Here is a 26,694-nt window from a genome sequence, read left to right on the forward strand (position 1 = left end):
TGCCTCTTTTAATTCATTTTAACTGTTTTGGTTTAAATGAATATTTACTGTATGGTTCAGTGTCAGCACTCTAAAGGTCCGCCTGCGTAGTCGCTTGGCCCTGCTGGGTCTCTCTGCAATTGCAATGTGAACAGACAGGGAGACAAGCGCACCGTGAGTAATAACCATGGCAACGGCTTCTGTGCTCTACACAGCTGTAGCCTATTTAACTTAAGTTAAAATTATAGGCCACATAACTTTACCTGATAGGCCTACATGTAATTATGTGGGGATGCTCTGCCATGCAAATTCCCTCCTGTTGATGTCCTGGTAACTATTTAGTAAAAGATAGATTTCTGGAAACTCACAAACTGCGAGGATCAGTCTCTCGTCCATTGATTTGAGCTGCACGTCGCAAACAAAAAAGTTCAAGACAATTCAACTCTGGCAGCGGGCGGGTGTGTGCATGAGACGAATAATGTTGTTCTACGATTTGACTTGTTTGCTAACACATTATTGTAAGTGTAAGTGTTATGTCTGTAAAATGTTAAATTGTTAAAGGATAGTTTTAACATAGATAGTTTTAATAATATCTATCTTAATTTAGAATACATTTTAAGATCTTATTGTTTGTTGTTAAATCACTAAATGGGTTGGCAACTCGCTACATCTCAGATCTCTTGCAAGTCTACACCCCCCCCCCCCCCCCCCCCCCCCCCCACGGTCACTTAGGTCTACTGATCCACTTCGGCTGGTCACTCCAAAAACCAGGTTAAAAACCAGCAGCAGCCCCTAAACTGTGGAATGAGCTATCTCCACAGGTCAAATTGGCTTAAAACTCACTTGTATTCCCTGGCTTTTAACCCACCATGAGAACTGTGTGGTCTTATGTTGTTTTATGTGTTCTATGTGTTTTTATATATGTTTCTATGTTTTATTTCTTGTCCAGCACTTTGTAAACCTTTGTGTTTTAAAATGTGCCACATAAATAAAATGGTTGGATTGGATTGAACACCTTTAACACAAACATAGGGTACCTTTAGCGTCAAATAACTACGCTTTGTCACTTTTTCTGAAAGCGTTGGTATTGGACACCCTGAGATGAGAACGGTCTGGACTGTTATACGAGGTGTCTGACAACACAGTGGAAAGAATCCCTACGAGTGACACCCGGAGACACCATTTGTTTTTCACAAGAAACAAAAGTCTTGCACAAGGACAATTACAATTACTCACTATGAAATCTCGTGAGGGGAGTTTTTTTGCAGAAAACACCGGTGGAAACGAGAGAGAGGAGTTTGTTGTGTACGTAGAGGAACTGCTAGCAAGAGTTAATTTCCTAATGTTACTTCAACACAACAAACTCCTCTCTTCAACTCACGTTTCCACCATCATCTTCCTGCCGGTGCTCATGTTTTTGGCGAATGGTGAGCTGAACGTATCTGTTTACAACTAATGACACTGATCACTGAGAGTTTAACGGCACCCAGCGTGCCGGTGTTTTGGGTCACAGAATCTGATGATTTTGGTATGACCCATCTCTCATGGTTAGTGCAACTAGAAATTCAGAAGCAGTGCAGGGGATGAAAAAACAAGTCAGAATGTCTGCCACATCGACAGCCAATTTGAAAAGACACATCCAGCTGAAGCATCTGACCAGCCTTGGAAAACATCTGCGAGTGAATAATGATCACAAGAAACCATTAACAAAGGTTAAAACAACAGCCGCAAAGTTCCCCCACCCAAGTCAAACTCACAGCATTTTGGAAAGCAACACAGGTGACAATCCGTGCAGTAGTATATAATAGAGAGAAAATCAACGGACCAGTGGAGAAAAGTCCCTTCTGCTTCTGTGGATCGTTAGCACTTTGCACAGTTTACAGGCAGCTTTAGATTCTTTAATTTGGCAGTTTAAATTGTTGCAAAAAATTTATCTGCAAGCCGAACAGGAAGCACATAATGGACAGAGCTCTGCAGTGGCTACAAATGAGGCAGGCCTTCTGACTCACAGACATAGACGTAGCACACAAACACGTTGTGATGTAGCTGGACAAATTGCACTCTAATCATTGCATCTGCTCTGTGGCTGCGTTCACAGAGCTCCACTGGTGGTGCATCCTTTCTTTCTAGCTCCCTTTCTTTCTCTCTTTGAGCCCAGTATCCCACTGACTCTCCAGACTGGCTCGCTCATCCCCTTAGCACACACACAAATGACACACAGAAAAACACACATATGCACACACGGTTGCACAAACCCATTCCCCGATATGCACAGCAACACGTACGTGCACTCTTTCGCTCTTTTACCTCGCACTCACACACCCGCAACTGCACACAGGTACACACAACATCATATTTACGCGCACACATACACAGCGGAGGACATTAGCCACACAAAACATCATATTTACGCGCACACATACACAGCGGAGGACATTAGCCACACACAACATCATATTTACGCGCACACAAAGGGGAGGACATGAAGTGCCTAGCAGGGGGCGGCTTTGATTGACCAAGCACTTTATGACACTTAAATAGCTTTATTGCCTTCGTACTTAACCCCCACACACCACCTTCTTCCTCCCTGTCACACCACTGCACCACACACACACACACACACACACACACACAGTCCTCAGGCCATCTCTGCAACTGGGAATTAATGAGAGCCATCACTAACTTCACACACACAGACACATATATTGCCATCCAGCTTGCGATTTGAGCTCCCTCCCACTGTCTGGAATCTATTAAGGTCACCTTGCAAATCTAAAGCGTTGCTCCTCCCCCTGGAGTCTTTTTGTTTGCCCTCCATGACCTTGTTTTGATTTTTTTTTACTTACATTTGGGAGCCGGCCAGGATTCTAGTCTAATGACTTTGGTACTGTACAGAGCAGGTCGATTGGGTTGATTGATTTTAATTGGCAGGATACCAGGCGCGGGGGAGGGCGTTTGACAGATATGAGTTTGGCCTGCTACGTATCACTATTGTTCAGTTTTGACCTCTGTCATGGCCAGAATGACAGAAAGAGGGAGAGAGAGATTTTGAGTGTCCACCATAATTCTGATTTTGGATGACTTCTAAAAGCATATCAAACATTAAAACATACTTCACAAATCACCATAAAAGGTTAGGGAATCTAAAATGCTGCTTCAATATAGAATCAAGCATCACATCATCAAATTAGTGACCTTTTCTATTTCTGTAACTCTGGTCTTTATTCACTCAGTATCAGTATTTCACTCAGGTGGAGTGACGATGTTCCAGGTCATAGTGAGTGGGACGATCATCCCTCAGCAAACTTTGGCTCAGTGTGTTGACAGAAGTCTAATCCTGCTGTTGTGCCCTTGAGCTAGACACTGAAAACCAGCCAGCCCCAGGACAGCTGCTCTGTAGCTGACCTCTGAGCTCAGTGTGCAAGGGGGGCAAGTGAAAGGAAGATTCCCTCCAGGGATCAATGCAGTATCACAAACTTCACAGAGCTGAAATGCATTGTGTGAGCAAACTGTGCAGAGTCCAGTTCTACAATCTATAATAAGCTTCTTATTGCAGAGAAGTTGCAAATAAATTGCAAATTGCAAATAAATGCTCCATCTTGAGGAATGAACACTCAACTAAGGGGGCTTTTAAACGTTTATAGCTTGCTTCTACACAAAAGGCAGCAGCAGCAGTCAGCTGATTTTACTTTGAGAAAAATGGTCCAAACATCCACAGTATCTTCTCAAACATCTTCTGCAGCATAACCTATCTGTCGTTGATCTGTCATAGTTTTTTTCACAACACATTGCTCAATATGATACTTCTCTGTCGCACTTTCAAAAAAAAAAATTTGAGATTAATTTTCACTGGGGTTAAACTGCAAGTGAAATCACAGTTCATCTGGGCTGTCAGGTCCATGCCTTCAGGTCTTGGCCAGAAAACAGGTGGAACCATAATAACACAAATTACAATTGTGTGTGTGTGTGTGTGTGTGTGTGTGTGTGTGTGTGTGTGTGTGTGTGTGTGTGTGTGTGTGCATGCGTCTTGCTGGCTCCCTCCATCTGCCTTCCACCAGGAGTTCTTGTCACCTCAGAGCGGCTGAGGTGTGACGGCCTTGACAGTCTACATGTTTGTGTGTGTTCGTGTATGTGTGTGCATGTGTGTGTGTGTGTTTCCCTGCTGAGCTGAACCTTCACTCTGACAGAGTGGGCGGCTTCCAGGCTGATGAACTCCTACCCCAAGGTTTTACAAACACAGTTAACACTGACCTCCAGAGTGTGTGGCTTCCCTGCCTCTCCAGCTATTTAAACACCACTACGCCCTTAAATAAAACTGCCATTTAAGACTTTACAGGAACATCCTGGTATTTTATTATCTTTCAGGCTCATCAACTAACACTTGTTTCCGACGTTTCAGGCAGCCTGTGTTTCACTTCAGGTGGATGTGCACTTTGAAAATCAAGCTGCAAATGATTGAAACTTGATTTACATACCAAATAAATTCATTGATTGATACAATGTGGTCCCCCAAGTACAACCGACACAATATTAGCATAAACCCATAACACACAACAGTTGAGACTAAACATACATAAAAAGGCCAGAGTGCCAGAGTCTACATGTTCCAAAACAAATCAGGCTGCGAGTTACTGAGAAACCACTTTTTCAAGGTCGCAGTATAGATGCAACGTGACCAATTGTAGGATTTCAGGGAGATTATTCAAGCAACGCTCGACATTCAGTCGCCTTTCATCTTTCATCACACTTCTTGTAAACGTGATCATTATTAGCAGCCGATTCACAAAACTTGTCGCCGCCTCTCACAAACCTGAATGAGACAACAAAGACGCATTTCCAAAAATGTCCCTGTCTTTCAAAGCATGACATAAACTTGAGAAAAAGGAGCACATTGTTCACAGTGATAGATCACAGAATTCAAGTAAATTTCAAGTCAAGGTAGAAAATCTGTTAACTGAAAAACTAGTAGGCAATTAATCAACTAAAACATTCAAATTATAGAACCTCTACATCTGCAAAGGTAAGTTGGTTTAAATATTTCAATAGTGTAACTTAAAGTTGATATTTGTACATTTTGATGAACAAAAGGGAGCTCTCATATTAATCTGATAATAGTATATAAGTTGAGCATCCTCTAGAACACCTTAAATCACCTTTCCATTGTTAAAACTAAACTCCTGCTGATGGTGTTTCTGATGTAACTTTCCCTTTTCATGCCTGCAGTAGTTCCTGTGCAAGTAGATGTCAAATGATGTCTCACTTTGGAACAAAACTGTTAAGTAACAATAGTAAGTGACGCTGCAGTATTCGGTACACTGTGATAAAATCTCAGAGGAGGGAACCGTAAAAATGACACTTCTGATTGTTGGGAGTCATCCGAATATGACTCTCTTTTAAGTGCATTGCATGCGTTTATGAGTGTGTGTCAAAGAGATTGAGATATTAATGGGCTCATTGGCTGCCCTGTTGGACCAGAGGACTGTTCAGTGGAGAGAGCATCGTCCGTCTGCTGCCACGTTTTGTTTTGTTTTTTGTCAGCATGTAGGTATTTAAAAGTGTCTCTGAGATGCTGTTAGTCACACACGGTCATGCATACTGTATACACGTTGCCAGTTCACCAAAATGTTGTCATTTCGAGAGCGTGTAAGAGAGTGAGTGAAAAAGGGAGGACTTTCTGATTGTGTGTGTGTGTGTGTGTGTGTGTGTGTGTGTGTGTGTGTGTGTGCGTCTGTGCCCTGGTTCAGTGCGCTTCATAGGACGTATGCACTCTGCTCATAAATAAAGGCCATGCATTATTCAGGTCTGCTCCTCCAGCTAATGCCCCTTAATGTGCCCAAACAGCCATAATGTACTCTGCTACCAAGGTGGCAGAGACCCTCTCTCACACACACAGACGTCCGCCCCTAAATCTGACACAATGTCTTTGTCAGCATCGCTTCCAGGCTCTTATCTCCCTCTCAAATCATCCCATGTTCCTAATTTTCTAAAAAAAAATCCATTTGACTTTTGATCCAAATTGCTGTTCCTCGCACTGCCTCGCCGTATTTCCATCGAACTTCGCTCGATTTGTCCCTAATTCTCCATCATCACTGTCTCCATCTCCCACTCCTCCCCTCACTCTTGTACTCACAGTCTCCTTCCCTCTTTCTCTTTGTTTCTTAATAGAAAATATATCAGAATACAGTTTTGAAAACCTACTGTTCTTCCCCTCTGCATGGCCCCAGGGTGCCAGCTTTCTGCAGAATTAGGATTTTGTCTAAATACAGATTTGTAGCTGTAAAGCGCCGGCAGCAAAGCTTCCTAAGTATGTAATCTTAATCAGTTTTGGGGGGAAATTAAACTGATTCCATTCAGAGGTAAACAGGAAACCGTTTGGAGCAAAAATAAGCCCTGAAAAACCATAAAATTGGTTTAAGGTGAAATGTTTATTGCGGCTGCTTTGCTTGTCTGCATTTTAGCGACAGTGTTTTATTTTGTAATCACTTTGTAATGGATTCACCTGTTCACCGGCTGTGGTTTTAATGGCTTTGGAGGTTTGTGATCCTCTTTTGTTTTGATCTTTGAGGAGCACTTTAATTCTTCTGAAATGTAACATACAGTAACTCAAGTTCACAATTTTTATTTGTTATAAGACATAAAGCATGTATGAGGCGTTGTTGAATTTTCTCTCTGGAGACACTTAAAGGGCTGCTGCTTGGTGACTTTCATTTTAATCATTTGAAACATTCACAGGAGTAAATTATTTTACTGTCCCCTATTGGTTGAAAGTTTATAGCAGTTCTGTTGCCACACCCAACAGCAATGTCCTTGTGAAAATGGAAATTTCTATATGGAAGCAAAGGAGGGTTCTTCAGGCTTTGTTTGATGTAATAGTCTTGGTGCAATGATTTTAAAACTTGCTGTGGATTTCCATCATGTTTGTTTGTGCTGCTGGAATGTCTGCAGATCATCATGTGCAAGATAAAGCTGCTCTAAGCCGTATTTTTACAATGAAAATGGATTTGACTTCTACTGACTTCTACTACTTCTATGTGAAAGAAGTTCCTTGTGGTGGTGAACCCAGTTCCCCTTAGCTCTACAGAGCTTTAAACCAACTTCAGCTTATTTTTTAGCTTTCCTGTTTTGGTTCACACTCAACACTCCCAAAGCGTTGTTTTCAGCAAAACACTCTAAACACAAAACACTGGTGAACATGTTTGAGTTTAGCAGCTATTCCATATTTATATATTTCTACATTTATTTATGTTTGTCTATGTGTAAGACCTTAACATCAAAACAAATTCCTCATATGTGTTAAACAGGGTGATGGTGCAATGGATAAGACTTTTGGTGTGAGAGACCCGGGTTCAATCCCCCACTGTGACCCATCCACCAATGTGTCCCTGAGCAAGACACTTAACCCCTAGTTGCTCCAGAGGCGTGCGACCTCTGACATGTATAGCAAGTCTTTGGATAAAAGCGTCAGCTGAAATGAAATGAAGCTTCTGATTCTGATTGTAAAGACCAAGATATTTCCCTTAGGGGTCGGAGGGAAACCAAAAGAGAGCTAAAATAAGAAGAGTGAATATTTCTCAAGGAGGCTAGAAAAATGACTCCAAATGAAAACATAAGTTGCTTTGTGTCTCTGGGTGTGCAAATGAAGAACTGTTGGCTAAGAAGTTCACCATATCAATATAAAGGTCAATGTTCAAAACTTGTTTCTGCCCCCAAGTGGCCAAAAAGTCTGTTATTGCAGATTTAAGGAATCTACCTTTACTGGGATAGTGTCTGAGAAAGCTAATGGTCAAACTGGCACCAGAGAGACAGTTTGATTTTCCATTAACTACCATTTACATACCTTATTAAAAAGCCCCATAACAAGACTGGGAAAATCTATTTGTCTCTGGGAGTTTTTATTGTTGACATCTTTAGTGCTAAGTGCTCGTTCTGTGAGGGCAGTACCGGGCATGTCATTTTCCATGGATTGTACATTGGAGTTTGGGTTTCTGTAGGTCTGACCTTAAAAGTCTGCTTAAGTTGGCCTTTGTTTACAAGACGCGCCACATCTTGGTGTAACATTAACGTCTCACATGACACTGATTGCTCACAGTTTGTTTTGAGACACACAAAACACGCCCCACTCACTCATCAACACACGCACAGACCAGACAATGACTCCATTCATCCCTTTGCTCTCTCTCTCTGTTTCTCTCTCTCTCTCTCTCTCTCTCTCTCTTTCCTCCTTCGCTCACATCAGCTCTTTATAAACAGTAAAGGTCAAAAACACAAAACACACCACGTCCATCCCTTTGCAGCCTCTTTCACATGGATCTTCTCCGGGTGTTTGGTCTTTTTACAGTCTGTTTAAGTTCTTCAGGTAGGTATTGTTTTTCATGGTACAGACCCACTTAACCAATTAGCCATGTGGGAGTGTCATGATAAGTGGCGTCGACTTGGATTTACTGCCTTAGCTAAATGATGCTGTAGACATGTGGATATGTTCTGCAGGATTTTATTTAGCCTAGTTTAGTGTATTTGACATTATTAGAAGGGAGACATTAAATCAGACACAGCAAAATGTCAAGGATAACACAATAAAATCTAAGGCTTATTTTCGCAAGTCCTAAATGACAAAACATGTTTGTCCCCGCTCTCTAGACGACAAACATAGTCCTTTCAGTGCCGTTGCCAAACACTGATGAGAACATAAATCTTTTTTATGATGTGACAACTCTATGGTTAAAATTTGATCAGATTTGGAAACAAAAAGAACTTCAAAAGAAACAGCATCCTGGTTTGGTTTAAAATGACTACTTTGTTAAGATTAGGAGACATTCTGAGTCATGGTTACAATTTAAACCACTTGGTTAAGGTGACCGATAACCTCTCAGACCTTCTCCCTCTGTGGACTTTGTGGTTCTATAATAACGTCACCTAACTTCCTACTTTGCTATCGACAGACAAGAGTCACAATTACTGCAGCCACTACAGGGATTTGTCACTTGAATTTAAACAAATGTTTAGGTGCATTGCGGAAACGACTGATGCTGTCATTCTTCTTGGGAAGACAGTCTTTCAGTTTTTGATATACAGAGAGAAAGTATGCATGAGTCCAGGTGGCCAGGCGACATTATACTACCAACAAACCAATAAAACAATTACCTTTATTGTCACCAATAAAGACACTTCAAGTCGAACAGCAAAATACTAATCATAAAATGACGTACAGATTACAAGTAGAATAAGCTTTCGCTTCCATGTAAGCCAAGTGCGGTGGTGGTTTCTTGAAGTGCAAACAAGTACATCAAGTGCCGATGTCAGTGTTAAAAGCTCAGCAAGTCATCAGCATTAGCTCTTGTCTGGTGGGCATGAGTCTTCCCGTCTCTGGGAAAGTTGTGTTTACTATTTCATTAGAATTCAAAACTTCCTCCTAAAACATTTTCCTTCTGCTTTCACTTCCGTCTCACTAACTCGCTCTGTCTCTGGCTTTGTTTACACCCAGCACATGCTTGAATGCATAATCACAAACAAAAGACCTCGTCAGCTTCATCTACACAGATGAATGGGCCTTTACATTTCCCTTTATTTTCCCCACATGTCGGCATTAGGAGAGATTAAAATCTTCCAGAGAGAGGGTAGATGAGGTTAACTCTGCCCACTGATACTGTACAGCACAGTCACTCTTTACACTGCTTTATACACATTGCATTTTGTGTAAATATTAGCTGTGATGCACAGATTGGAGTGGTTTTTCAGATTCAGTGTGCTGTAATGAAGAAGACATTCTGAGTGAATAGAAAAGAGATTTAAAAAAGAGACCTTACCTGACTGACGTTTTCCCAAAATTTCCTCTTTTCTCTTGTTCTTTCACCTCTTCTCTTAGCCGGTCTCTCTCTCTCTCTCTCTCTCTCTCTCTCTCTCCTGCTTCCTTCCTTCCTCTCGTCAGTTTTCCTTCAGCTCCCCGGGCGTTGCTGAGGAGGTGTGTGCCGAGTGTCTGAGCGTGTGTGTCAGAGTGTGTGTGGTGTGGTATGTGTGTGAGTGTGTGTGTGTGTGTGTGTGTGTGTGTGTGTGTGTGTGTGTGTGTGTGTGTGTTGTGTGCAAACTGGTAAGAGAGCGACTCTGCTTTGTGCTGCCGACCTCGGTGAGCTTGTTGTTGCAACTGACTGAGAGACTGGGAAAGAGGGAGGGAATGTGTGTGTAGGTGTGTGTGTGTGTGTGTCAGAGAGAGAGATTAGTTCACACACAAACACATCTCCGCCTCAGGGAAACACCCCACTCCCTTTCCTCCTTCCTCCCTTTTTTTCCCTCCTTGTCTTTTTTATTTCTCTCACATCATGTCTCTTCTTTCATCTGATCACCTTGAAGGACTCATTGAGCAAAAATTTCCTCCTCCTCCTTTTCCGCCTCCTCCTCCTCTGCTCCCTTCAATTCGAGTCGAGCCGATCCTCCCGTTGATTCTCAGATTTTAACCTTCTCTTTTGTTGTCTTTCCTCCTCATATTCCCTCTTCAGTTTGCTGTTGCAAGTCCCCTAAATCATAAATAAGTTACAGAGAGCTGCCACAAAACAGCACAAAGGCAACAAAACAACCCAAATATATCAGATGGGCTTCTCTCTCTGAGTTGTTGCTTTTGGTTTGACTTCTTATCACTAAAAAATTTATTTTTTCATGTTACATGTTTCCATGTTTTTCCTGCCTTTGAAAGACATTTCCTTGAATCGTGAGGCAGTAGGTGGAGAGAGAAAGGAATCTTTTCACTTTTCAAATCATTTCAGGGACAAACTGCTTATTAATGGTTGTTGAATGTGACTTAACACTTACGTTTATGGTAAATCTCATTATCATTGTCAGAGAACCATGACACGAATAGTGTGAATGAACTATCTAATTAACTTTTTTGAGATTTAAAGTCTAATCGCAGTCATACGTTTTAAAGTTTCTTTCTAACAGCTCTTTAACAACACTGCAAATATCTTCATCTTATCAAGTAATTTCTGTCCATAATTGAGTCCTGTAATTTAAATTTTCCTAAAACAAGCGGTGTAAAATGTGTCAATCTTTTTGAAATAGAAATCAACTAGTTTTAAGAAATTTCCCAGATATCAGCAGTATCTTGAAACAAGAGAAATCAGCATGCTGCACTACATATACATAATCAAGAAACATTTTATGACTTAATTACATTTACTACTCAAAATAAGTTGTTTCAAAACAGGATAAAATATTCTTGCTTTGCTTTCTCCCATTTGAAAAAGAAAAACAATTTAAGGACTCAAATAAAGTGAAAAATGGCTCAATTAAAATTAGATTTTTAGACACAGCCAAATTTGCCATCCAAATCAATATCTCAGCATCTTGCAATAAATTGGAGGCAGACAAAAAAGCTGCCAATCTGACCGAGCACTGTCAATGGAATAAGACAGCAATCAGTTTAACCTTGAGGAGACCCCTGCTCAGTTTTGTTTAAGCTCATCACAGCGATTACAGAATTTAGCTTTAGCCTGCTAATCTGCTCTAGATCCACATTAAACTGTTCCTCCGGAGACTGAGCAGAGGGGGTGTTTTTGTGGGCGTGCATTAATGTACAGCACAGTCTCCTGAAGCATTTGGACTCTTTTGTTTTGGCGTTATACTGGAGCACATTGGGTTTAAAATTAAACAAAGACTATGAGATTAAAATAATGACTTTCAACTTCAATTCGAGGGTGTTTACACCCATATCTGTGGATTTCTTTAAACATAACACCCCCAAGTGTAATAAGGGCTACGAGTCCTGCTGTTTACCAAATATGGATGTAAACAACCTCAAACACCCGAAAAGCTGAAACTTTTTTCATTTACCTTCCTATACAATGATGTCTCCTGACAATTAATTTCCTTTACAACTAATACAGCCTTAACAAATACCACCCAGAATGTTTTTTAATCAACACAACAGGGAAACATTTTAAATTGGTGAAAGAAAATGTGAATTAGTGCATGTTTCTATCCACTATTCAAATATTCGAGTTCGACATATCTAGATAATCCGTTTCTGGCACTAATTCTCCAGTTGGGTGCCATCAAGCCTTTGCAGAAGAACTGGACACGAGATTACGTAATTGAGAGTGCCAGTCATACCTCAAATGATGGAAACCCATGTGGAAAAAGTGAAAAATATGAAGTCCCCTTATTGCTCCACACAGATCAGATGTTTAGTCTGCTGGTATTTGTCATTTCTTCAGTGGAAGCTTGAGTGACATTTAAAATCACATGCTTCATGTACTTCATGATTTATTCATTAAGCATTTTGATTTTATCGATAAACCAACTTACACCAACCTCAGCTGACTGTCCAGTCAGGTTTTTTTACATATTAATTGTTTTGGATTGAAACGCATTTCTTTCATTCTTTCATTTCAAACCCACGCGTTCGAGTTCAGAGCCAAAACAATGGTAAACACGCCACTGTCCTAATGCTTATAAACAGACTGTATATTTATATTTGTTAAATCTTGTGTCGGTAGGTAGGCAGGGTATGTGTTTGTGAGACTGTGTGTGACTGTGGGGGTGGGAGATGAATGACCGAATTAGAAGAAGCCTCCTATCTCTCTGAACAAAGCTCCTCCACCAGCTGAAATATGGAGCTCATGAGTCTCTGTTATCACCATGTTATTGTCGAGGGTGGTGATGAGGTTTTCTTTTTTTGTCTCTCCAAAACAAAAAGCCGACCCCCTGTTGAGTTTCTCTGCAGGGGGTGCACTTGCCGAGCCATCTTCCTCTCCCTCTGAGACCCCTGAGAGACGCTAAACCAGCCCTCCACCCCTCCTCGCCTCCTCCCTTCTTAGTTTCCATCACCCCCACCCATTCCTGGTCTTTCTCTTTCTCTTCTCATTTCTCTCCCTCTGAGGCTCCAGTTAACTCTCACTCTGATCTGCCGTTATGAACCCCCTCCCCAAATAAAACTCTTTTCCTCTCCTTTTTATCATCTTTCCTCTGTGTGTTCAGGTCTCCTTCCTGTAGCTCAATCCTCTCTCCTCTCTTGCTGTCTCTCGACCTCCCCATGACCTCAACCTGCAATCTCCCTCCTCTTATCTGTCTCCTTACCCCTCTTCTTTTTACAACTTTTTGGAAAACACTACCTTTTCTTTCCCGTCTCTCTTCTCCCCTTTTTTATTCCCTGTTGTTTTTCTCCCCTTCCAAGCAGCATAGCGATTTAGCGATCGCTCGGGCCTGTGAGGAGACCCCGGGGGTTGGTTGCTCTATGAGGCGACATCCCTGAATAAATAAGCATGGGTAATTTGCTGCGAACCTGCAGCCCCTTATTATTATTTTTCCTTCTTTTCACCCTCCCAGTTTAGAGAGAAGAGATAAAGACACAATAAAATGGTGGGAGATCCTCACAGAGGCTCATTATATGGTTGTCAGTGAAGTTTTCTCAAAGGCCTTTGTGACAGATCGCTCAGCCCCACTGTGCTCCGTCTATTCCTTTTCAGGGCAAATTATCTATATTACATTCCAGTTTTTCCAATGGCTGAGTATTTGGATAAAAACGGTCCCATTTAAGGAAGTAATGAACCGCCAATTGTAGCTGAACTAAGGCAAATTAACAAGAACAAATTGCAAAGCTTGAACTACACCTATTAGCAGCATACCACCTTACACGCCCGGCCTTTTACACTCTGATAAGGTATAAGCAATTTATAAACAATTTGCCACCAAAAGGAGACATTTTATGCAATGAACTGGACGTGGAGTGTCTATCCACTAGTTTATTTCACTTTCTCTCTGCTACACACACTCCTCCATTCATGGCCTGGTGAGGATAGTGTGTGAGCACAAGGTCAACTGTGAACATCGGGTATTAATAATTCAGGACAGGAAGCAACCCCTCCAACTACAAAGCTGCGCATTCCTACTCCTTGTCTTCGCTAGAGGTGTGTGCGGGGGAGGTAACCTGCGAAAACAGCTTCCAAAACTGTGGTGAAAAAGCCTCAAACTATGAAAAAGTGTGTATATAAATTGGCAAAGATTACCATGAGGAGATGAAAAACAACATGAAACAGTTTGTCTTAAGTAAACACTTAATCTCACAAATTGTTTTATTCAATTGGCAGCAGCATTTGGAAAAGAAATGCACTACAAACAAACTGACCATTTTTGTGTTAATTTGTGATAAATTGCAAGTCCACAGACTTCAGTCACAATGTGTCATCGTGTGGGAGTAAACGTGAGTTCAGGAAACTCAGAAACGTGTGCGTAGCCCCCTACCCTACATGCGGCACCTACGGCGTAGCCTGACGTGCACAAAATGTAACTACACGTCGAGTCGACGCGGACAGTAAGCTCTGTGACTGGTCGGCTGGGAAGCTTCGCAATGCCTCCGAGCCGACAGGAAGCGCCCACGCTTTGAAGTAACTTTTACTAGCGGCCAAAACGGCGGCTGTAACAGGTGGATTAATATACAGTATTTGACCGTCACAACCCGAGCGAAATGACCCATTTCATTATCAGAATGTGATCCATTCGGTCGATAACATTTGAAAAGGCTACACCAGCCGCACGTTTACAATTTTACCCCCATTCACGTTAGCAGAGGGCTAAACCGGAGTCGGCCGGCAAAAGTCAATACAGTGCGCGCTGTAGCGCTACTGCCGACTAGCGTTTGGGGGTGTAATTGCAGATTGACGGACACACGGACTCACAAGTATAAATGCATGGCTACGAACGTAGCTATGCCGTAGACTACACACGTAGACCCTATGCAGGAGTATAAATCAAGCTTTACCCTTACCACAACTATCAGAAATATTAGTGCCTAAGCGTAAGTGCATAAGTCACTGACTTTATGCATTTCGACCGGCTAACCCAACAGCAAACGGTGGTGTTTCATACAGACGCTGAAGGGTACCTTTAGCTAATAATTACGCTTTGTCGCGCTGTCTGAAAGCGTCAGTTATGACGTATTGAGATGAGAATGCGTTGAGTGGTCAGCTCTGGGCATTAGATTCAAAATGTTTTTGGGAACTTGGAGAACTTGGTCGGCACAATACATAGCCCAAAGGCATGTCCTGCCTGCCAAGACATGTTGTTGAGAAACCTTCTCCCAAAGTAGTTACAAGACAGTTTTTTTTGAGGAGACTGAGGCTTGAATTTTATTTGTCTTTTACTCAGTGGTTCTGAATTTTATTATTTTTGTGTGCACATTTTTACACGTTCTTCTAGTTTGACAATTTGTGGGAAATCTGGTTTAAAAAATTTGGTTGACTCAATAAAGTTTTTCTCATGTTAAAAGCTGGTTAGGGATACAGCAAAATTAAACTTTTTCAGCCATAAACATGTTTATATAACTTAGTGAGCAGTATTACTTTGCTTTTTCACACTTTTCAAATCATTCACTGGAAATTCTCTCTTGCTGAAATCAATAACTTTCTCCACCAAAATATGTTCAAATTTCAGACCATGTTCTGATTCTTTCATAGTTTTAGTGTGTAAAAATACATAAATCATAGAAAAAGCAAAGCATTAAGAGTTTCCACATATTTACCAGCTGCCCTCTTGGTTTGAGCTTGATGTACACTTTGGACTGCTGAGTGGACTGCTTATAGTAATACTATTTGTATGTGTTATTATGTTGTAATGATAATGCCATTCAGATGTATCTCTTCTGCTGCGTGGGCCTTTCTGCAACCAGCAGCACAAAGTCCTTTATTGGGTTTGTTAATGTGATTGTTTTGCTCGTTTTACTTCACAGCATTTTTGTGCTGTACATAAGATAACATTTTTTATTATTATTATTATTACTTCATTGACTGTTTTGTTCCTGTGGAGAAACTGATCCACAAAAGGAGCTTGTGGTGTCCGAACAATAATGCTGCGAGTTTATTAAATCAAAGAGTTCAGCATCAATTACAAGCTCTGCAGCAGCTTGGAGAGTGACCCAGGCCGATGGCCACTCTGTCTCTCTGTACATCAAACATAGCTTATATAGGATATGTTTAGGTATCTGTTAGGTACCATAGAAGGGTTTGAGTCTGCAAAGTAAAAGGTCAAACCCATAGAAGGGTACAGTACTATTTTGAAGTAACAAAACAAGGGGTTAGAGGTCAAATTCTATAGAAGGGTTCAGCCCCTACTTAACCACCAATCACTGCTCTCCCAGTAGAAGGTCACTGACCCTCTGTCCTGCTGCAACAGTGCTATTTTGAACTGTTAGGAGTCAAATGCATAAATATTGGATACTACAAGCTGAAAAATATTTTTTTTTATGAATGTTGACTCATGCAAGCGGTGCCCTGCGATGGACTGGTGACCTGTCCAGGGTGTACCCCGCCTTTCGCCTGATGTCAGCTGGGACTGGCTCCAGCCCCCCGCGACCCTGTACGCAGGATAAGTGGTTGACGATGGATGGATGGATGGATGGATGGACTCATGCAAGCGCAACAGAAAAAATTTCAAACAGTATCCAGTAAGTTTCTACTATGAATCTTTCTAACACTGGACTTTAACACAGGACACAACTGTTTGTTTCCTGTTTCAAACTGACGATCAACATTTTCTTAAAGTGTGACCATGCGTTTAACCATGAAGACCATGACAACAAAGTTTTTATTTTAATTTAAACCATGATCTGTTCCTAAATTTAAGTCGTTTTTATGGATAAACCTAACCAAACCTTAACCATAGCATTGCCATATCATAAAACAGATGTTTTTTCAACAGGGATTTGTAACAGTTTGTTTGTAAGGCAAAGACAAATGATGTCGTCCTGCTGATAGGGACGATACATCTAGACGAAACTGGAAAAACAATGTATTTTGACATTTAATTTGTAGTACTTGTGCAAATAGTTTGTTACACTACAGGAAAATGAATGTGATTACAGTAAACATAAAACAAACTGCATTAGTGCTCTTCAGCCACATAATGTTAATTTTATTTATACCAACATAATCTGCATTTCAGACACATGGTTTTGTAGATCTGAGATAAACAGCTGTTGACTCTCTGCTCAGAAAGCCCACTCTGTGAACATTTGGTCACTGCTGAAGCTGCCAGACTCTCAATGTGTTGTCCACCATGACTCTCAGCTCTCTTCAGAAGCTGCAGAAGGACAAACGGGGTTCATTAGCTGATGATGAGTCGTGCAGCTGCAACAGGCTAAACTAGAACAGAGGCTAATTAGCCAACAGTTGCCAGCTGGGACGTCAAACCTTTGTGCTCTTGATGTGTGCAGTCTTTGTGTCTGGGCTGAGAAACCAAGAGAGCAGCGACTGTATAGAAGAGATCCAACGAGAGGCTGTGATCGTATTCAGGCCTCAGCTCTCTGCTTTGAGAAGACTCCAGTAATTTTAACAGAACAAGAACCAACTGCTGCTCGAGAGAGAGAGACTTTGTAGTAAAAGGAGGTGGCAGCTGTTTGCTTTTATTTACACGTGGAGTGATTTCTGATGATTAAAGATGGTTTAAGATGCAAGGTGCTTATTTCTGTGGTGATTCTGCATTTTCCAGAAATCCTTTCTTTAGATTTTCTGGTTTTGGGGTTTGCGTTTGTCACTTTTCAAAACTGGTTCCACCGTACTTTCACTTTACTGCAGTGTCACGCTACATTTATTCATTAATTCATAACTTTTTTTAAACTAGAAAAGTGGAGATCAGTTATTGTTCTAAGCTCACGGTAAGCTTAAAACAATAAGTAAGGTCTGCGCAGGTAGAATGTTCCAACGGCGGTAAAACGGCACGGTTTTTACACTCTACCCATGCAGTCGCCTGCAGCTCAGTCATCTTGAACGCACCTAAAATGTCAGCTGTGAAGGGGTGGCCATGAAAAAATCCCCGGCATGGAGGGCTCTTTGTAGTAACAGGAAACAGAAAATGGAATTAATGTAAAGTAATTGGTTTTTACATGCATTGTAAACTCACACAGGTGACCTCTCAGTACAGTGAGTGTATACAGACTCTTGAATGACTCCTTCCTCACACTCCTGTTAGATTTGGGGACAACACCTGTTGTGTGTGGGAGTGGTGGGCTTTTAAGCAGGGCACAACTATGAATACTGAGATGTGTACCCATTCAGCTGTAGAGTTCTGTTCTTTTCATGGCATATGTATACCATCCCCAAACCAATGAGCAAATAATAAACCGTAAATTAATGGTGTCAGTCAGAGTGCAAATTATACAGTGACAATCAGAGGGGTTAACTTTTTTTCCAGGTCATAATGGAAACCCAGTTTGAACAACCTTTGTAGTCAGGGGTCACCAAGTATTCCAGAGAAAAACTGCCAGTAAGTCAGATGTGCACACAGCAGCAGACCATCATTTACGCTGAAACATCATTTACGCTGAAACATAGATCTACACAATGCTGAACCAGAACCAAACTATCATAAAATATAGTCTGCATTATCATCTCTAATTCCTAATTCTTATCATACGTTTTAAGTTTCAACTTAATCTTTTTTTGGCACCAAAAAAATGTCAAATATCTCCTTTCCTCTTGCTCACGTTCACTGAATGTGAAATGAAATCTGCGGAGACAGTAGTAGGCACACATTTGAAAAAACACACCTGGACTTTAACATTTTTCAATTTCCCAGCCAGCTTAAACTTCTGAATTCCAGAATGAAAACAAAATAGCGTGCTTATTGTAAAAAGACTTTATACTGATGTCAAAATGTATCTCTACAATAACTAATCCTCAATTTCACTGCTCATGCCTAAGCACCAGTGTTAGCTAACTATTAGATGAAATTTGACATTCAATGCAAAGCCAACACTGGAAATCATAGGGCGGGCTATCTGCTAGCTACACTGAGGGGAGAAAAGTTAAGTGTACTTAACAAGCTAGCTATGTAACTACTTACATTAACCTGCCTCCATTAGCTTGTTGTGTGATGCATTTGACTTTAATGAGCCTCTGAAAGTGATGCAGATAGACGTTCAATTACTGTCAAGGTTAGGAAATGGTATGGTCCATTTTAGGGGTGTCTTTAGGTATAATTATGGGAAATACGTATATTGTAATATTTACAATTGACCCTTCACTAAGCCACGCCCCCATAGTTAGTTTTGCTAAGTCCGACAAACTGTTCGACCTGTCCGACTTTTAGTCTGTTACTGCACTCCCTGGAGAAATATTTTCAAATTTTTGGAAAAAGCGATCGCAGAAAGCAGCAGACAGTTTTGCTGTTGCATTTTGCCTTTGAAGGTTGTATCAGGCTGTCAAACTCACGTGAAAAAAATAAAGACAGAAGCTAAAGCCTGTGATTGGTCAGCTGTGTATTCGGGGGCGTGGCTTAGTGAAGGATCAATTGCAGGTAAGAAATACCGTCCTGAACTGTTGTTTATGCTTCTTTTGGGGGCTGTCCAATTCTTAATTAACCCCAATCACTTCCGTAATTCAAACCATGGTACCTGTCACACCAGAAAGTTGCACAGTGAAATTCTTTGTGTTCAGATAAATTGGGTGGCGTTGGAAGCTTGGTGATGTAGTGCTCACTTGTGGGTTGTGCAGTGTCTGTAGTTGATTAGTTTTGTTCAAGGCAAGAAATAAACTACAGAGAGAGTGAAGCCTTATTGGTGTATCAACATAGCTAATGAGATAGCTTCCTACATTCTGGATCACCTGGTTCTGTCCTTCAAAATTCAGTGCTGTCAAGGGCTTGAATTCACACGTCAAAATTTAACTCTGATTGTCACAATTTATTTAAAAACATTTCTGTCATCAGTGCTGTTGTGATCTTCAGGAAAGTCTGTCCTTAAATTCAGCATTTTTTTCCCTTTGTCCATGTGGCTTCAAGTGGCATAAGACAGATATCTGTGATTTTTTACCAGCAGCTGATTTGAAGCATTTTAAATAAAACCTCAGCAGCAGGGTTAATGCAGGTGTGCCTGTGCACATCTACTGAACTCTCGGACTAATTATCTGCCACGTGAGGCAGGATGTAAATGGCTTCTCAGGAGAGTAAAATAAACATTTGGTGTTGAAGTGGCCTCAGACGTCAGAGCAATGGACACTTAACAAACCTACAACTCCTACCAGCAGTTAAACAGAGCCGGGGGCAAAATTATTGAAAGCTGAATGCCTTCTTAACTCACTTTAGCTAAAAGTCCCTTCATGTGTAAAACAGATCAGGGGTGGTTTTAATCAGTGAAAAGAAAAAAATCTGCATGGATATGTGGATACATAGATAGGATAGATTGGTGTGTGACTGCTATGGATCTTGGTGTATTTGTGCAGACACCACAGCTCTGTCAAAACTGGGAGGCATATTTTGTTCCTTAACTATAAATACGTATGAAAACAAGCAGAAAAAGTGTAGGGACAAAATCAGCTGTGACACCTTTTGTTAAACCGACTCTGTGCGCGCGCACACACACACACACACACATCTTCTTGACATTGCTGTCAGTGCATGTTGGTAGGGAATATGTGTTACATCCTAGAATAGATATGAACTGTCATCCAAAAACACATCGGTTTCAAGCAGCGATTCAGAAGTCAGCACGAAGGCCTGCGGTGGGACTGTAGCCGCTCAGACACACGGATGCACATAGATATATACACAGAAATACACATCACAGGCAAGGTTTTGGCGGCCTGTCTGTGAGCGTAAGGTAGCGAGAGCAAATAAGGAAAGACACAAGTGGAGAAGGTGGAGTGAGTGGTAAGAGGCAGTGTTGTTCCTCACCTTCTCTAGTAATTGAGAAACGTTCTCTTCAGCCCAGATATTCAGGAGGCATCCCGCTTCATTGTGACCAGTCACCAAAACAGGAAGAGAAAACATTTTTAACCAATGACACATAAAATAGTACGCTTCCAATCATTGATTTGAATAGTGCTCACACCAGAAAATAACTGCTCCAGAGTTCATTTGACAGCAGTCCAAGACCACCCATTCAAGGTGAACCAGAGAGCGGTTGTTTGGTCCCCTCTAGAGTTTGAGTTCAACATTCACACCAACCCAAACAAACCACACCAAGGGGGTAAACACTCCAGGGTCCAGTTCAACTGGTCTGGTCTGTGATCTGGTCACACACCTGCCACAATACTAGTTACATAATAAAAATACTGCCTGGGTACACAGTGCATTTGTCTACAGGCTTGTCTGTCATATGAGGTAGTTATCAGTGTAATTAAAGACACAATCTGCACCAACTACGAGAGCCCACCAAAAAAGGCGCAGGGCTTTCCTCTTCAGCTGGGTCTCGGTGCGGTTGTTTGGTTCATACCCGAGTGTGATTGCTGTATTCACACTTGCCTAAAAGATCTGCACCAAAGGGGGAAACAAGTTTGGTTCAATCAAACCAAACCATACAGGCAGGTGTGAATACACCCCAAATGTATGTTGTTGTCCATCTTTTTCATTTTATTAATCTCTGACCGTATTTCTCCTGCTCATTTCATGTTTAATTAACCTCACCTGACCGCTCACATGCCTACACACCTGCTTCCCATCAGTCATAAGCGTCAGTATATAAATGCTCCTCATCCTGCATTCAACCCTTTGTCAGATTGTCTTTAGAATTTTGTTTTGTCTCTATTACTTTCTACCCACCTATTTTTATGAAAAGTTTCAGTTTGTGTTTAAAAACTTGAGTGGGAACACGAGAACTTTGAGACCAAGTTTTTCACTCTTGGCTGAGGTGGAGAAATTGGCATACAGAAAAGGAAATGTGATAAAAACTGACTTTTTATTTTTTTTTTTTTAATACACCTTGTTGTTTTTGGTGCTGCTGCTTCAGCTGCTGTAGTCAAAGCATTCATGCTTGCTGCCACTCACTCTGCTCATGACTCTGCTTCACCAGAAAGCCCAGAAAATAAAAATAATGGTGGCAACGACTGGAAACGACTGAAAAAGATTTGTAGAGAAGTTTTTCATGCATTTGAAGAGACTGATTGAAGATTGGAAAGTGCAATTGCTTGGTATTTGGTGAATAAGTGGGTGCAACCTCACATGTTTTTGAAACAAAGTCTGAAATTATTTTTAATGTTTTTGTTAAGCTTTGCTCTCAGTTTAGCTGCAGTAAAGTTCCAGAAATGTGAACATTCCCTAAGATTTGGATTTTAGAAGAAGATAGGGACCTTTTGGTTTGTCCTCTGAAGCCTTTATTTTGTTTTGTGCACCTTTCTGTCTGTAGCAGTGTACCAGTTGTGTGTTCTCATACTAGAGCTAACCTGCAAACACTGATGTCATATGTCACATCCCACTTACAGATAATATTCCAAAACATGTTGCCGTACAGAGTTTATCGTCATGATGTCAATCATGTTAGCGTTAATCCAAATCTGAAAAAAACATATCTTCCCTCTTAGCCCAACTAGTTTGAGTTTTTGTTTAATCTGAGGTCTTGAAATATCACCCTCCTCAATGATTAAATGTGGGGGGGGTAGGAATTTGTTTGTGGTACTCAAAGTATTAAAACAATGTCTGTTTATCTGGATAATCCACAAATAACAGTTTTCATTCAGCAAGTGTTTGGTAGAAAATAGAATGAAAACTGTCTTGTGGTTTAGGTATAGTGAGCCCTTAAACACATTAAGCTGTAGACATCAACACCCTGAAAATAATCACTGAATGTTACTAAAACTATACTTGCATAAAATCCAATTATGCAGAAATTAAGCTTTGCAATAGGTTGTTATTTTCCACAACTTCTCATAGAATATCTCACATATAGTATGGTCCCTTGCCAAGAAAGGGTAAATATGGTTATATAAGCTTGTAAACAACTTTGTGGTCTGCTTGGCTTTGTGATTACACTGTAGCTGAACTACATGAGGACGGTTTAAAGACACCTCTGGCCTCTGAAGTGTGCACTGAGACCATGGTGTAATAAACATTTAAAGGATAAGACTTATTGTCAACAAATCCAGTGAAAAACCAAAACCAACAATGCGTCCCAATCCTGCCTGTGACACTCAAGCCCATTGGTTCCAACAGGGAAACAAAAGTTCACAAATAAAGTTAAAAAAAATTTTTAATGGTTAATTTTCCTAAAACATTGGCCACTGTAGTTTTTAGCAAATGTATTGACAGGAGTAAATAGTGCATTTGTTGGTGCGTTAGAGTATTTTTGGCAGCAGGGAGGTGTATGTGGGACTGAGGCAGAATAAACTACAGTGTGTGTTCAGGGTAATGAAGGTCACCCTGGGTAACAGTGCAGCTCATTGATGTGTTTTTGGACAGAAATTGAAGATAATCAGACTTTGATACACACAGAAAATTAATATATAGTTATAGTCTTTTCATGGAAATTAGAACCTTAAAAAACAGAATTTCATTACAGACTTATCCTTTAAGGGTTTGCTTTGAAATAAGGTAACATAACATTTCAGTAGCATCACCAGTTGAGTCTGCTTCCTCTTACATGTGAAGACTCATGTCAGATTTGTGCTTACCTTGCAAATCAGAGGATAACAGACATTAAATATTACCGTATTGCTGCCAGGAAATGTGCAACATGCTGATGAAGACTGTGAAATGTTGTGCATAATGCAAAAGCATCTTAGGTTCAACACCAACTCCAAAGACAAAGAGACCCAATATGATATTATGAGAGTGATCAAATTCAAGACACCCCCGCAAACTACTATCAAAACAATGTTTAGATTTTTAAAACTCTCCAGGTAGCAGGTATTTAGGCTGAGAAGTTTTTTAATAATTAATAAATGTTTTCTTGTCTGAGTCTTAAATGTCCACAACCGAGCACAAGTCAACTACTGCTATTTGTACAAAGATTTCAGATACAATGGACAGAAATTAAGCCACCATCATTTTTGCATTTCTGAAATATTTTCTCTGAACCAAGCACACAGAAGAATTAAGGTCTTTCTGGCCTTTGCTGATTTTTCTTTAGCTGCTCCCTGACAAGGAGCTGTGGCCTCTCCATTCTTTATTTAACTGAATGATAAGCTTCGGGTTGTGTCCATGGTGGATATTCAACAGTTTGGTTCGATCAATATTTGTGAATAGGGACCACTCCCTCCCGAAGCTGGAAAACGACACGAGACAGAGAGGATGCTCTGTGACGTTCTCAAGGGATGGGACCTGGAGCTGATCCGCTGGCAGCCAACCACAGACTGAGTTGAAAAGCTGAACAGCTGCTTGCATCTTCTTTTTCACAGAGAGGCTTCTCTTTATCCACCGTTTAATCAAACACTGTAGGCCTGCTTCACTGTACTACTGGGGTTAATGAGCTTTACGTGAATGTTTCCCATTTTACAGACCCATTTCAGGATATTTTTCTTCCACTGCTTATGTTTCACTGGTTGGTGTCCTATTTCCTATTTAAGTTATTTTTACTCAATTTTATTTACAATTAGTTGTACCTATCTTTGTAATATCTATAAATGTAACAGTTTTTTAAATATTAAAGATTATGTTCATCTCACCTGGACGTAAAACCTGTATGTATAAAATCACCAGTGAAATAACTAAAGCTTTAAAGGTTTGATGACTTGTCCCCAAAATAGGGTTTAAAAAGCTTTTATCCCCACAGGATATATTTCTACTACACATCCGCAAGGTTTCACCACACCGCCTTCATACAGCTCTATCCAGAGTGCCAGTGACATGACTGCATAAGCTCATTAAACTGGAGCTCTTGAACAAATGCTATGCTAATTGATGTTATGGATACAGCATATACCATAAATGTTTATATAAGGCACACCGGTATTTTCACACACATATTGTAAGTACTGCACTTGTAGTGGCACTTAACAGGTTAACGGTTTAAGAGCTGCAAATTGAGTGACAGTAATAGTAGTAGTATTTTAAATGTCTAATATTTGACCAAACAAAATCTACGTTTAGTGGCTTTAAGGAAAGGTGCTTATTTACTTTTTATTCACATTGGTCCACTTATTAAATAAAACAGCAGCTGATAAAGGGAAGACCTTAAGAGTTTGTATGCTACAGCAAAAACACATTATTATTGATAATGATGTTCGTTGTTAATTCTCTCTGTCTGACTCTGCCCCAGCAGAGGGATTTTGGTGTGTTGTGTCTGGAGCCTGAGCATGGAGATGCTCCACTATGACGCTCCTCTGAACCTTTGTGGCTGGAGAGAGCCACAAAGGTTCACAAAGAGAGAGAGGAGAGGAAAAAGGGAGAGGAGACAGGAAATCAGTAGAGGGGAAAGGCATTTAGGGGAGAAGAGACAAAAAAAAGAGAGGAGAAGAAGAGAGAGGAAATGGGGGGACAAGAGAGGAAGGACATATGAGATGCAACAAAAAAAAAACATGGAGAGAAAAGAGGAAATTAAATTAGGAGGAGAGAAAAGTGAAACAAGAAAAAGAGAGTTAACAAGTAAAGAAAAGAGCAGAGGAGGCAGGGAGAGGTAAACAGAGAAGGGAGAGGAGGGGAAACAAGAAGAAGAAAGAAGAGAGGACATGGAAACCAGTAGAGTAGAGCAGTGTAAGGAAATGCAGAGAGGAGAGGAGAGGAGAGTATGACGGACAGGGTGAAGAAGAGGTTGTTAGTTTATCTATGAATTTTACATGAGTGGGACTGTAACAGCGAGGCAGCTGCTCTGAGCCTTGGCCTTGAGTTCATGACCCACAAATCAACTGTCAACTTGTTGCTCCTGCCAGCACAAATTACTCATCAACATTATTTATTGAGGTACATCCAGGTGAAGGCCCCCTGATGCAGAGTCACGCCCTCCTGATGATAAGACCTCCTCTGCCTCAAGACTCTGGTCCATCGTTAGCCAGCACAGCTACATCAGTGGCAAATGTGTGCATGATAATGATAAGTCTTTGGGCAAACCAAAAACCAGAGAAAACAACCAGAAACAAATATCAGGTCAAACTTTGTAGCCCACAAGTCTGAGTCAGATCCAACTTATATTGCTATATGTGTGGAACATTCTGAAAGCCCTTTGAAACAAATGTTATTTGTGACGTTGGACTATTTATAAATACAATTGACTTGATTGGCCTCACTCACACCAGCAATTGCAATTAATTAAAATCAAAAACAGTTTTCTTTCACTTGATTTGCCTATGTAGGAGAGGTACATTTGGACTTCTGCATATTGTTCAACTTTGGTGAACAATTGCACACCATCTTGACTAAGTCATCACAACATCAGTATGCTTCCAACATCACATATTTCACATGGATGCACAAGTAAACGTTGCTTTGCCATTTTTCAGTGTGACTGGGCCCTTTAGTCAGGCAAAGAAAAGCCAAAAACGTTGTCAACTTTAGTGTTGCTCCATGATTAATTTAACTGGACTTAACTTAAACAAAGTATGTTAAGTATGATATTTTTATGTTTGTTCACTATCAGCGAAGGTCCCTACCAAATTAGACAACAACAGTCACTGTTCCGAGAGAGAAACTTCATATTACACTTCATTAGACCAAACTGAAACGGAATAGAAATTTTACCACCAACTTTCTTTTGTAATCAGATTTTTAATAGTTTTGATGATGAAACAGACATTAACACTCTACTCTGGTGTCAAATCCACTAAGGTCCATTTCCTGAGAACCTGTTCAGGCCCGTCTCAGGTTTTAGTTAGACAGTTATCATGTACAACTTTTCAGATCCATTAAGTCCTCCAATCCTTGTTTGTGTGTAAGTGTCTGTGATGATGATGATGATGATGATGATGATGATGATGATGATGATGATGATATGGTTGTTGACATTTACAAAGTGTTTCATTCAGCCTGAGCCCAAAGCGGATTTGGTAAACTCCACGTAGCCCCCCCCCCCCCCCCCCCCCCCCCCCCCCCCCC

General features: G+C 40.8%; 1 protein-coding gene and 1 long non-coding RNA gene across 2 annotated transcripts in view; both read right to left on the reverse strand.

Moving 5' to 3' along the window:
• The window catches only part of hs3st1l2 (heparan sulfate (glucosamine) 3-O-sulfotransferase 1-like 2), a 27,284-nt gene extending 17,257 nt beyond the window's left edge, over positions 1–10,027 (reverse strand). Inside the window, exon 1 of the mRNA XM_046036153.1 lies at positions 9,783–10,027. The gene's annotated coding sequence lies outside the window, so the exon portion shown is untranslated. The remainder of the gene's footprint in view (positions 1–9,782) is intronic.
• Positions 10,028–16,771: 6,744 nt separating this feature from the next.
• Positions 16,772–21,256, reverse strand: LOC123961052. Its single transcript, XR_006822650.1, has 3 exons — positions 20,786–21,256; positions 20,629–20,684; positions 16,772–17,040 (listed from the first exon to the last, which is right to left on the reverse strand). It is a non-coding gene; the product is annotated as an uncharacterized LOC123961052 (long non-coding RNA).
• Positions 21,257–26,694: the final 5,438 nt, after the last annotated feature.

This window comes from Micropterus dolomieu, linkage group LG21, assembly GCF_021292245.1.
Source record: "Micropterus dolomieu isolate WLL.071019.BEF.003 ecotype Adirondacks linkage group LG21, ASM2129224v1, whole genome shotgun sequence".
Classification (NCBI taxonomy): Eukaryota; Metazoa; Chordata; class Actinopteri; order Centrarchiformes; family Centrarchidae; genus Micropterus; species Micropterus dolomieu.